The sequence below is a fragment of the Nannospalax galili genome, unplaced genomic scaffold (genome assembly GCF_000622305.1).
Source record: "Nannospalax galili isolate Female #2095 unplaced genomic scaffold, S.galili_v1.0 scaffold1857, whole genome shotgun sequence".
Lineage (NCBI taxonomy): Eukaryota > Metazoa > Chordata > Mammalia > Rodentia > Spalacidae > Nannospalax > Nannospalax galili.
The window spans coordinates 427749-436949 of record NW_008338858.1 but is presented as its reverse complement, the minus strand read 5'-3'; the positions used below and the strand labels follow the sequence as shown (position 1 = coordinate 436949).

Below are 9201 nucleotides of genomic sequence, written 5' to 3'. Positions count from 1 at the left end.
AGGGAAAGATGAGAGATGGCAGAGGAGTGCTATGTGAGCATGTATCAGAGATGAGGGGCATATTGGGCATGTGGGGTCCTTCCATGAGTGACCACGTGCCAGTTTGTGCAGAAGAACAGCTCATCTGGATTGTGTTTGTTCAAGGTAAGATTCCAAAGCAGTGGGGCTGGAGATGTGGCGCAGGGATAGAGTACTCATCTAGTATGGGTGAGATCCTTGGTTCAATTCCTTAGCACTCAAAAAATTTAAAAAAAAAAAAAAAAGGAAAGAAAAAAAAGGGGGCTAGTGAGATGGGAAAAAGGGGGCTACCAACCCTGATAACCTGAGTCCACCCTTGGAACCCACACTGTGGAAGGAGAGAACTACCTCCTGCAAGTTATCTTCCGACCTGTACGTATGTTATGGCACACATGTGCCCAAACACATCCAAACAAATGAGTAAATAAATATAATAAAATTCTAAACAAAGCAAAACGCACAAACAAAAAAAGCGAAAGTAGAGTCCCCTTAAGGCAATTCTCTCTTAAATTACAAATAAGGATTTTTGGGGGACTGGAGAGATGGTTCAACAGTTAAGAGCATATCCTGCTTTTGCAGAGGACCTGAGATTGGTTCCCAGCACCCACATGGGGCAGTTCACAACCACCTGTAACTCCAGCTTAAGGGGCTCTGACACCTCTGATGTCCACAGGTACCTGCACTCACATGTTCACGTCAGTCCCTCGCCTGAATACACATAATTAAAAATAATAAAATGAATCTGTAAAAGAGAACCATTCTTTGAGCCAGGCATGGTGGCACACGCCTTTAATCTAACCTGCACCCCCGAGAGGCAGAAGCAGGTGGATCTCTTGGATTTCTTCCAGATTCTTTGTGGGGCAGTTACTGGTAATGATGGGCTAGGGAGACCACTCAAGAGGTTCAAGCACTTTATAAGAGGACTGGAATTTGGATCCCCAGATCCCACAGAGATGCCAGGTGACAGTACAGACATGAACCACTGTATCCGAATCTCACATAGGAAATATCAATGAATACCATGACAGCTATCTAGAGAGTAAGACTGTTCCCATTTTCCAGACAGAGAGAACTGAGGCTCAGAGTATTGAAAACACTTGCCTGCAGGTCCCACAGCAAACATATGACAGCAATAACCTTTAGACCTTGTAGGGTTTCCTTCCAGGGCTCTTGTGCCAGTGACATTATTTTTGTGGTATGTGTGAGGGATGCTGGGAGTGAGTTCTGGGTGCTGTGAGCTCCTTGGGGTGTGAAATAGATATGTGTATGTCTGCAGATGATGGGATGCTTTTCTGTGCTCTTTCTGTATTTTGGGGGGACAGGAGAGGTGAAGATACAGTTAAGATCATGGGCACATTCTTTGTTTTAAAATTTTTATTTATTATTTTTATTTTATGTATATGCATGTATTGCATGTAGAAAAGTACACCTGTGTCATGCAATGCCCTCTGGGGACAGAAGAGGATGTCGGATCCCCTGGAACTGGAGTTACAGACAGTTGTTAGCTGCTATGTGTGTGCTGGGATTCGAACCCGGGTCTTCTGCAAGAACAGTGTTCTTAACTGCTGAGCCATCTCTCCAGGCCCCCGGGACAGACTTTCAAACCTCCTCACAGGTTTACAGTTCTAGACTCTGCACACTAGAGATTTTTGCCTCCAAGCTTTCAGAGCTAGAGACTTACTGCTCTAGGAACTCGGGTCAGAGCAAACTTTGGGCCTTTACAGTGAGAGGCCTTACACCTGACAGCCAGTGTTGTATCCCTGAGCTTTGGGTGTTGGGACTTTGACTCCTAACTCTGAAGCTCTTGGGAATTCTGGTGGTTGGTGATCTTTGTGGCCTCTCACTTTGTAGTCTTAGTTCACTGATGTGTTTCCTGCCTTGTACTTTCATAATTCCTCAGTTTCTTCAGTCCCTGCTCCTGGGCTGGGAGCGTAGCTCAAGGGTAGTGTGCTTGCCCAACGTGCGTGAAGCGTTGGGTTCAATTCCTAGTACCACAAGGAAAAGGGAACTTTTCTCAGGGTCTAACCCAGAGTCAAAGAAGGGGCTGCATGGCTGACAGAGCTCCACTTAAGATGGTCAGGTGTAAGACAGGGGTCAGTCAGCTGCCATTCAAGGGCCAAATGACTCATTCCCAAAAGTTTTACTTGTTTACTCACACACAGAACAAAACAAAGTTAAAGCAAACAAACCCAGTGAAGAGCACTTCTAATATAGATTTAGAATGTAATTAACATTCTCAAAAGTACTTCATAGTGCGCAGCCTCTAGCCAAATACCCTTAGGGAGAGTTGGGTCTCTCTGATCTGTCTAACAGTTTTCCCTAAGCTGCCCACCCTGCCCCCACCCCTTGGGCTGGGTGTAAGGCCCAGTGCTTGCCACCAAACATGAGGACTTGAGTTTGAGCCCCAGAATCCATCTTTAAAAAAAAAGACAGATATAAGGGGCTGGAGATATGGCTCAGTGGTTAAGAACACTGACTGTTCTTGCAGAAGACCCGGGTTCAATCCCAGCACCTACATGGCAGCTAACAACTGTCTGTAACTCCAGTTCCAGGGGATCCGACAGCCTCTTCTGTCCTTGCAGGCATTGCACGACACGGGTGCACTTACCTACACGCAGGCATAACACTCATACACGTAAAATAAAAATAATAAATAAAATATTTTTTAAAAGACATGTAAAAGTGAAAGACTCCGTCTAAATTAATCAATTAATTAAGCAAGCAAGTAAGTAAGTGGAGAATGATTGACAGACATTGATGTTGACCTCTGGCCTCCACATTAACATTTATATGGGTGCATGCATGTACACACACACACACACACACACACACACACACGTCCTCCCTCCCTTGTCTTGAGGTGACCTCCCTCCCTTGTCTTGAGGTGAACGGGAAACATACCAACATACTAGACCCCTGTTTTGTAGGAGTAATTCTCACTGAAGAAACCCCCTCCCTACCGCTTAAGACCTCAGTACCCCAAGCTACCTACTCAGAAACGCTTACAACTTCATTTGTGATATACTGGAATGTGCCTTTGTGAGAAGTTTTGCAGCAACCTCAACATCAGCCATTCTAAACAGAGACATAGAAAAAGGACCAATGACTATCTCGGCTGCAGTGGAAAGGAGAAGAGGGGGAAGGTTTCACAGGGATACATTTTCGGCTCATCTTAGATGGTCACAGAGAGAAAGAATAAGGTACCAGATCATCAGGCTTGGTGGCGAGGGCCTTTACCAGCTGAACTATCTTGCCCACCTATTTCTTCTCCCTGACTGTGGATGCACTGTGACCAGCTGCCTTCTTCAGTTCCTGCCACCGTGGCTTCCCCACCCTATTGGACAGTACTCTGGAACTCTGAGCTAGAATAAAGCCTTCTTCTCTTAACTTGCCTGTCTCAGCAATGAGACAAGTAACAGACAAGTAATGGACACATATCCCCTGGGTCATAACACTGCATCACTGAATTCAGATCCTGAACTAGAGAAATGTACTGTTTGCCTTCTGATGGGAAGAGCTACACTGTCACGTGGCACAAAGCAGAGTGGAGAATTGGGTCCATTAATGTAATTAAGTGGCCATGGGGATAATGGTCCACTTCCTGGGCTTGCTGCAGTGGTTACAGGTGGCCAGATATTAGTGTTTAATGGCGTGCCTCATCCACAGTAGGCATTTATGAAATGATTAGACTGGATGTTCATAGACTTTCAGATGGAGCAGGAGCTGTTGAGAATCCCTTCAGACACAGCTAGTTTGCTCAGCACAGCTACTAATGTGTTCTCCATCGTGAATCTGCCATAGCTGCTTCTTGGGTTTACTTTCAGCCACAGCACACAAGCACGCTGAGACCGACTGGAGCCCCTCTCTGATTTGCAGAGTTATATTCATGAGAATAGATTCCCTACCAAATGAGCAGGGTCATCCTCTAGACCGATAGCTCCCCTCCTACTTCACAAATCCCTGATGAATGAAAATGCAGCTCACCTATCTTTTGAGCAAAAGTAACTGATGATGACATGCAACGTTAACAGCTCCTGCTTCCTCAGGAGCAGAGCAGAAGTTCATGGATTCTCGCTTTAGCTCACCGGGGTAAGTACAATTACCGTCTCCATGTTACAGACAGGGAGCCTGAAGCTTCCAAGAAGCTACTCAACTAGCAAGCGGCAGAGCTGGGACTTGAACTCAAGTCTCTCCAAGCACAAGACCAACACACCACCTCGCCTTTTCCCTTCAAGGTCTCATGTTTATTCTGCTGATTGCAAGATGGAGGCCACTTGACTGATACCTGCAACGCTCTGAGCCTGCTCACTCCAGCCGTTCTCCAGGATTCCCACACAGGGTGACAAGGAGTGGCCAATCTACTGGTGGAAGGTCATGAAGAGAATTTTTCTGTGTCTGTGCAGGTGAGGCTGGGACCACAATTTTAGGGACGACCTAGTCTTTCCCAGTTACACTTGAAATCATGTCCTTCCCTTGAAGTCCAATGCCCTGTGGTCATTCCTGGGGACAGCCTGAGGGCTCAACCAAGTTAAGGCCTTGGAACTGGGCTTCCTCTCAGGGCGCTGACCTCCCATGGCTGGTGTCTAGGAGCCAGTGAAGTGCAGGACTCCAGGGAGGAAGATGAGGCCCCAGCCTCAAGCCCAAGCTGCCGAAACTCGAGAAGGCCCTAGAACAGCTGACTCTGGGCGCCAACTTTTGGAGGCGGCTGTCCCCTTCCCCCCACTGGCTGTGCTGTGAGTCACGGGTTTTAAGCTGAGCACTCTGGGAGATTAACCAGCTTTGTGACCAGCTGCTGGAGGAGGGTACTTGGCCGAAAGAAGCAGGATAAAGTTACCTTCTCAGAAGTTTATAGGAAGGCACGTAAATGCCCACAACTGCTGTGGGGCTCATGTTGTAGAGCGCTCTGGGGTGTTCCCCCGCCTAGTCTCTCAACTGCCACATTCATGCCCCTGGCTCTTTACCCACTCTGGTTATTTCCACACCTTGGTGTACTGTGCTTCTGAGAGAGGTCTTGGGCAATGGGTGACGCATGCTAGGGACAGAACCCATCTTGGAGTCAGCAGGAAGGGCCTGGCTCCTGCCTGCCTCAGGCTTGGAGCAGAGGCTGCTGGGAGATGCCTGGAGCAGAGTGACTGGCCATTGGCACAGGGCAGAGAAGGCCTCCACCCCACAGCCCGAATGAATCCTGTTGAGGACTGAGAACTCTCGGCCCTGGGGTGGGGAATCAGGTAGCCTGGGCAATATCCCAGCTCTGCCCCTGACTCTGTGGTCTTAGTGTCTGTCACACAAAAGAGACTGGCATAGACAGACCTGTCAGTTAAAACTATTTCTTGTAGAGCCCTACAAGTGTGACGCTTAGAGTTTTAGGCTGGTAGGATGTCCAGTTTTCACATACACCCTCACTTCTCATACAGCCATATTCTACCCAACCCCAGAACTGACTGGCTTCCTCTTTATTTGACAATTTTTCACTGAATGTCTATATCAAACACTCTTGTAGCTGGTAAAGATTAGTAGTACTTTACTTTAAGAAATAAAGAGTTTGGGGCTGGAGAGATGGCTCAGCAGTTAAGAGTCCTGACTGCTTTTGCAGAGGGCCCAAATTCGAGTCCCAGTACTCACATGGCAGCTAACAATCATCCTTAACTCCAGTTCCAAGACCTCCAATGCCCTCTTCTGATTTGCACAGACATGGACACTCTTACATACATGCAGACAATACACTCATACACTTAAAAAAAGAAAAAAAAAGAAATTAGAATTATACCTAGGAACTTATGAGTACATTTAAATGACCAAATGGCCCTTCTGCCTGCTTTATGTGTCAGTGTCACCTGGGAATATATTTTCAGACAAGATTTTGCACCTAAGGAACTTGGTCTAGGAGGATCCTGGTACCTCTCCATCCCCCAGATTCCAGTCTCAAAGCTCTATGTTTCCAGTCCTTTGGAGGAGTCCAGGAAGAGGGGAGGTGGCATCAGAGTCCCTAGACACCTGCCGGTGTGGGCCTTTCTCCACATGGTGGAGGGCCACATTCTGAGAGAGGCTTCAGGTCCTTTAGGACCAGGGCCTGATAGGGAGGCATGTGGGCAGGAGGATGCTGGGTACAGTCTTTTCCTCTGGATCCAAAGGTGCAATGTCCAAAACAGGCCAAGACAACCCTGCCCAAGACGTACCACCAACATCCCTCACTGGGCCAGCACAGAGGCCACTCTCTACTAGGTACTTGACATGCACGTTCCTTAATCTTGGCAGTTGGGTATTGTTGAGCCACATTTTCTGGAGGAGGGAACGGACGGCCCTGCTACAAGCCAGGCCTGTACTGAGACCTGTACAGGACCTGAGACTGTACGGGGCCCATTCTAAGTCAGTGAGAGGGAATAAGTGAGAGCTAACACAGTGACTTCATGGAGGACAGGACATTTCCTAACTTAACTTCCTGAATGCCCCATTTTGTTATTATTGTTATGACCACTTTATAGGTGGGGAAATTGAGGCAGAAAGACAAATACGATAAAGTGATGGAAAAGATAGATCTGAGATCCCACCTCTTACATTTGAGTTTCCTACCCATGAATTTGGACTCTATGTTGTGAAATCTGACAGCCAAGATGACATTATTCCCCACACAATATTCTATGACTCTTCTGAGACAACCAAGAGGTCAGAACAGTCCTTGCTCATCCGCAACTCTCTCTCTGATGTGGGACACTGCTGGGTAACAGAGTCACCAGCCAGGGCAAAGACAGCACCAGGAGTCTGCATCCAAGGATGCAAAGCTGGCAAGACTTGAGATGCCAATCCTGCTCTGCTGCTGAGCAGTGGGATGACCTTGAGCAAGGAGGGTGACCTCTCTGAATGCCCCCTGCCTCATCAGGAAGCTAGACACCAACATCACCCTTCAGTAGCCACTCAGAGCAACATCAAGTCCTGTGCAGTGTCAATCTAGGCTGCGGCACAGTGCAGTAGCTAAGCTACAGAGCCAAGCTGGGTGTCCATCAACAGTGGACTGGATAAAGAAGTGCAGCATATATACACAATGGAATTTTCCAGTCATTTTTACCCAGAACAAAGTTATAACCTTTTCAGGAAAAATGGATGCAACTGGATATATTTACATTGAGTGAATTAAGTCAACCTTAGAAAGCAAGTATGATATGGTCTCAGTCATTTGTAGTTCCTTTCGTATAAACATAAAAAAGCATGTATATTTGACGTGAAAGCAGAAAGGAAACTGTCCAGGGGAACAAAAAAGACTAACAAGAGGGGCGAAGAGTGGAAAGGAGGGGATGGGAGTGTGGGGGTGTACTCGATGGACAGTGTATAGTTGTTCAAAAACGTCATTAGGTAACACAGTACCACGTAAAATGAAAATACACAATAAAAATTCGAAAAAACCAATCCTTTGGGAGGCCAGTAATAAGTGTCCAGCCAATGGTGGCTGTGGTTTGCTAACAAAGCTGAGGAGGAGGGGGAGAAGGAGGAAGATGAGGGTGGAATTTGCCTCCCTGTGACTTCTGCCCTTGGCCAGAGGCTGGCCTGCTGCGCTCAGACTCTCTCTACCCACAAGCCTGTCCAGGCACCTGCTGTGGGTGTTGGCATTCCTGGGCGTGGCCAGAGCCTGGCCAGGGTGAGGCCAGGAGGGCGGGTAAGGACAGCTCAACCCCTGCTGGAGCTTGGTGTGGGGGCAGGGCTGCTCCTGGCAGCTGGGGGCCTCCAGGAAAGGGTGAGGGCACAGAGTATAGAGTGAGTGGGTACAGAGTCGGCCAAGGGACAGGAGGTCCCTTAGAAGCAAAGCTCCTGCAGGCAGGCTTTCTCTAGGAGACTGTGGCAGTGGCAGGGTGCATGGCTCTGCCGCCCACTGCCCCAGCTGTGCTGATCCTCAACATTTACTATGTGTTCAGGCTTTGACTAGGCCTTGCCTCTGTTTGCAGAGGGCCTCTGTCTCCAGGAGGTAGAGATGGCATCAGAGTAGGCCAGGCCAGGTAATCCAAGGTCCTTCTGGAAGAAGGAGGACCCGGTGGAGTCAGGTGCTTGAGGGAAAGCTTCCTGGTGAAGATGGCTCCTAAGCCCTACAAACTGGAAGAAGCTCCTTTTAGGAAGAGGGCACAGCATGTGCAAAGGCCCTGGAGCTCATCCATGGTATTAGATAAAGACTCTCAGTTCTCACACAGGCTTTGTTTGGTAGGCAATGGGGGTGTGTGTCTGGGGACTCAGAGCTAGGGCAGCCTCTCCAGGTAAGCTGGTAGGACAGGCCCGAGTTTAGAGAAAGAAGACCACCCCCTCCCTGGGGCCAGAACTACACTCCTGTGACCTGTCTTAGCACCAGAGATGTGGGGGTCTGCAGGGTGCATGGCTCAGACTGCTGTGAGAAGTAGCTTTTGCACATACCAGCACCCCCAAAGTTCTATCTACTGAGGAAACCGGCAACAGGGCCCAGGGAAGGGGGGACATCCCCAAATACACATTTAGAATATGGAGGTGTCCCCAGCAGCCTTGTACACATTCAGGAGAGTGACACAGACAGGGTTTATCCACATACCGTGATAACAGGGATGTCACACAGCCCTTTCCCCTCCCAGGGACTCAGGCCTGGGGCCACCCTTTCACACAGCGCAGGGGCGCACAATCATGTGGCTTGATGCGGTGGGACCCTTCGATGGCGGCCGCAGAGGCCTCACTGATCCTAGGCCGGTGCAGCCGGAGGCCATCAGCGCCAGCCGCGGGGCCTCCGGGGCACACGTGCGCACGCCGCTCGCCGCACACACCCGCCCGCCGCACACACCCGCGCACACGCCGGCGCGGGCTAACGAGCCCACAGCCCTGCTGGGCGGGAGGGAGCCAGTTGTCAGGCGGGGCCGCCGCGGTCACACAGCATTAGCCCTGCGGCTGCCCCACCAGGTGCGGCCACTGCCCCTAATCCCTGGCCCGCCCCGCTAAGCCCGGCCTGAGCAAGCCACAGCTGGGGGCGGCCGGCCACGCGCCACCCCTCACCGCAGTCCCTGCTCCTCCCTGCGCCCTGCACCCAGCTCCCCAACCCTGCGCACAACAATCCAGCCCCAGCCCGCCCACTGACCCGGCGCTCCCAGCCCGACATCCCTAAGTATCCCCACCGCCCCGCCCACCTGCCTCCTTCTATCCTTTGCTACAGTCCCCTGAAACCTGCTCTCCCTCCAAGGCAGG

The 9201-nt window shown here is 49.9% G+C and overlaps 1 long non-coding RNA gene across 1 annotated transcript in view; it reads right to left on the bottom strand.

Moving 5' to 3' along the window:
* Positions 1-8699, bottom strand: part of LOC103734452 — a 10439-nt gene extending 1740 nt beyond the window's left edge. The window contains exon 1 of the long non-coding RNA XR_607275.1: positions 8561-8699. This is a non-coding gene — a long non-coding RNA (uncharacterized LOC103734452). The remainder of the gene's footprint in view (positions 1-8560) is intronic.
* Between the last annotated feature and the right edge of the window lie 502 nt (positions 8700-9201).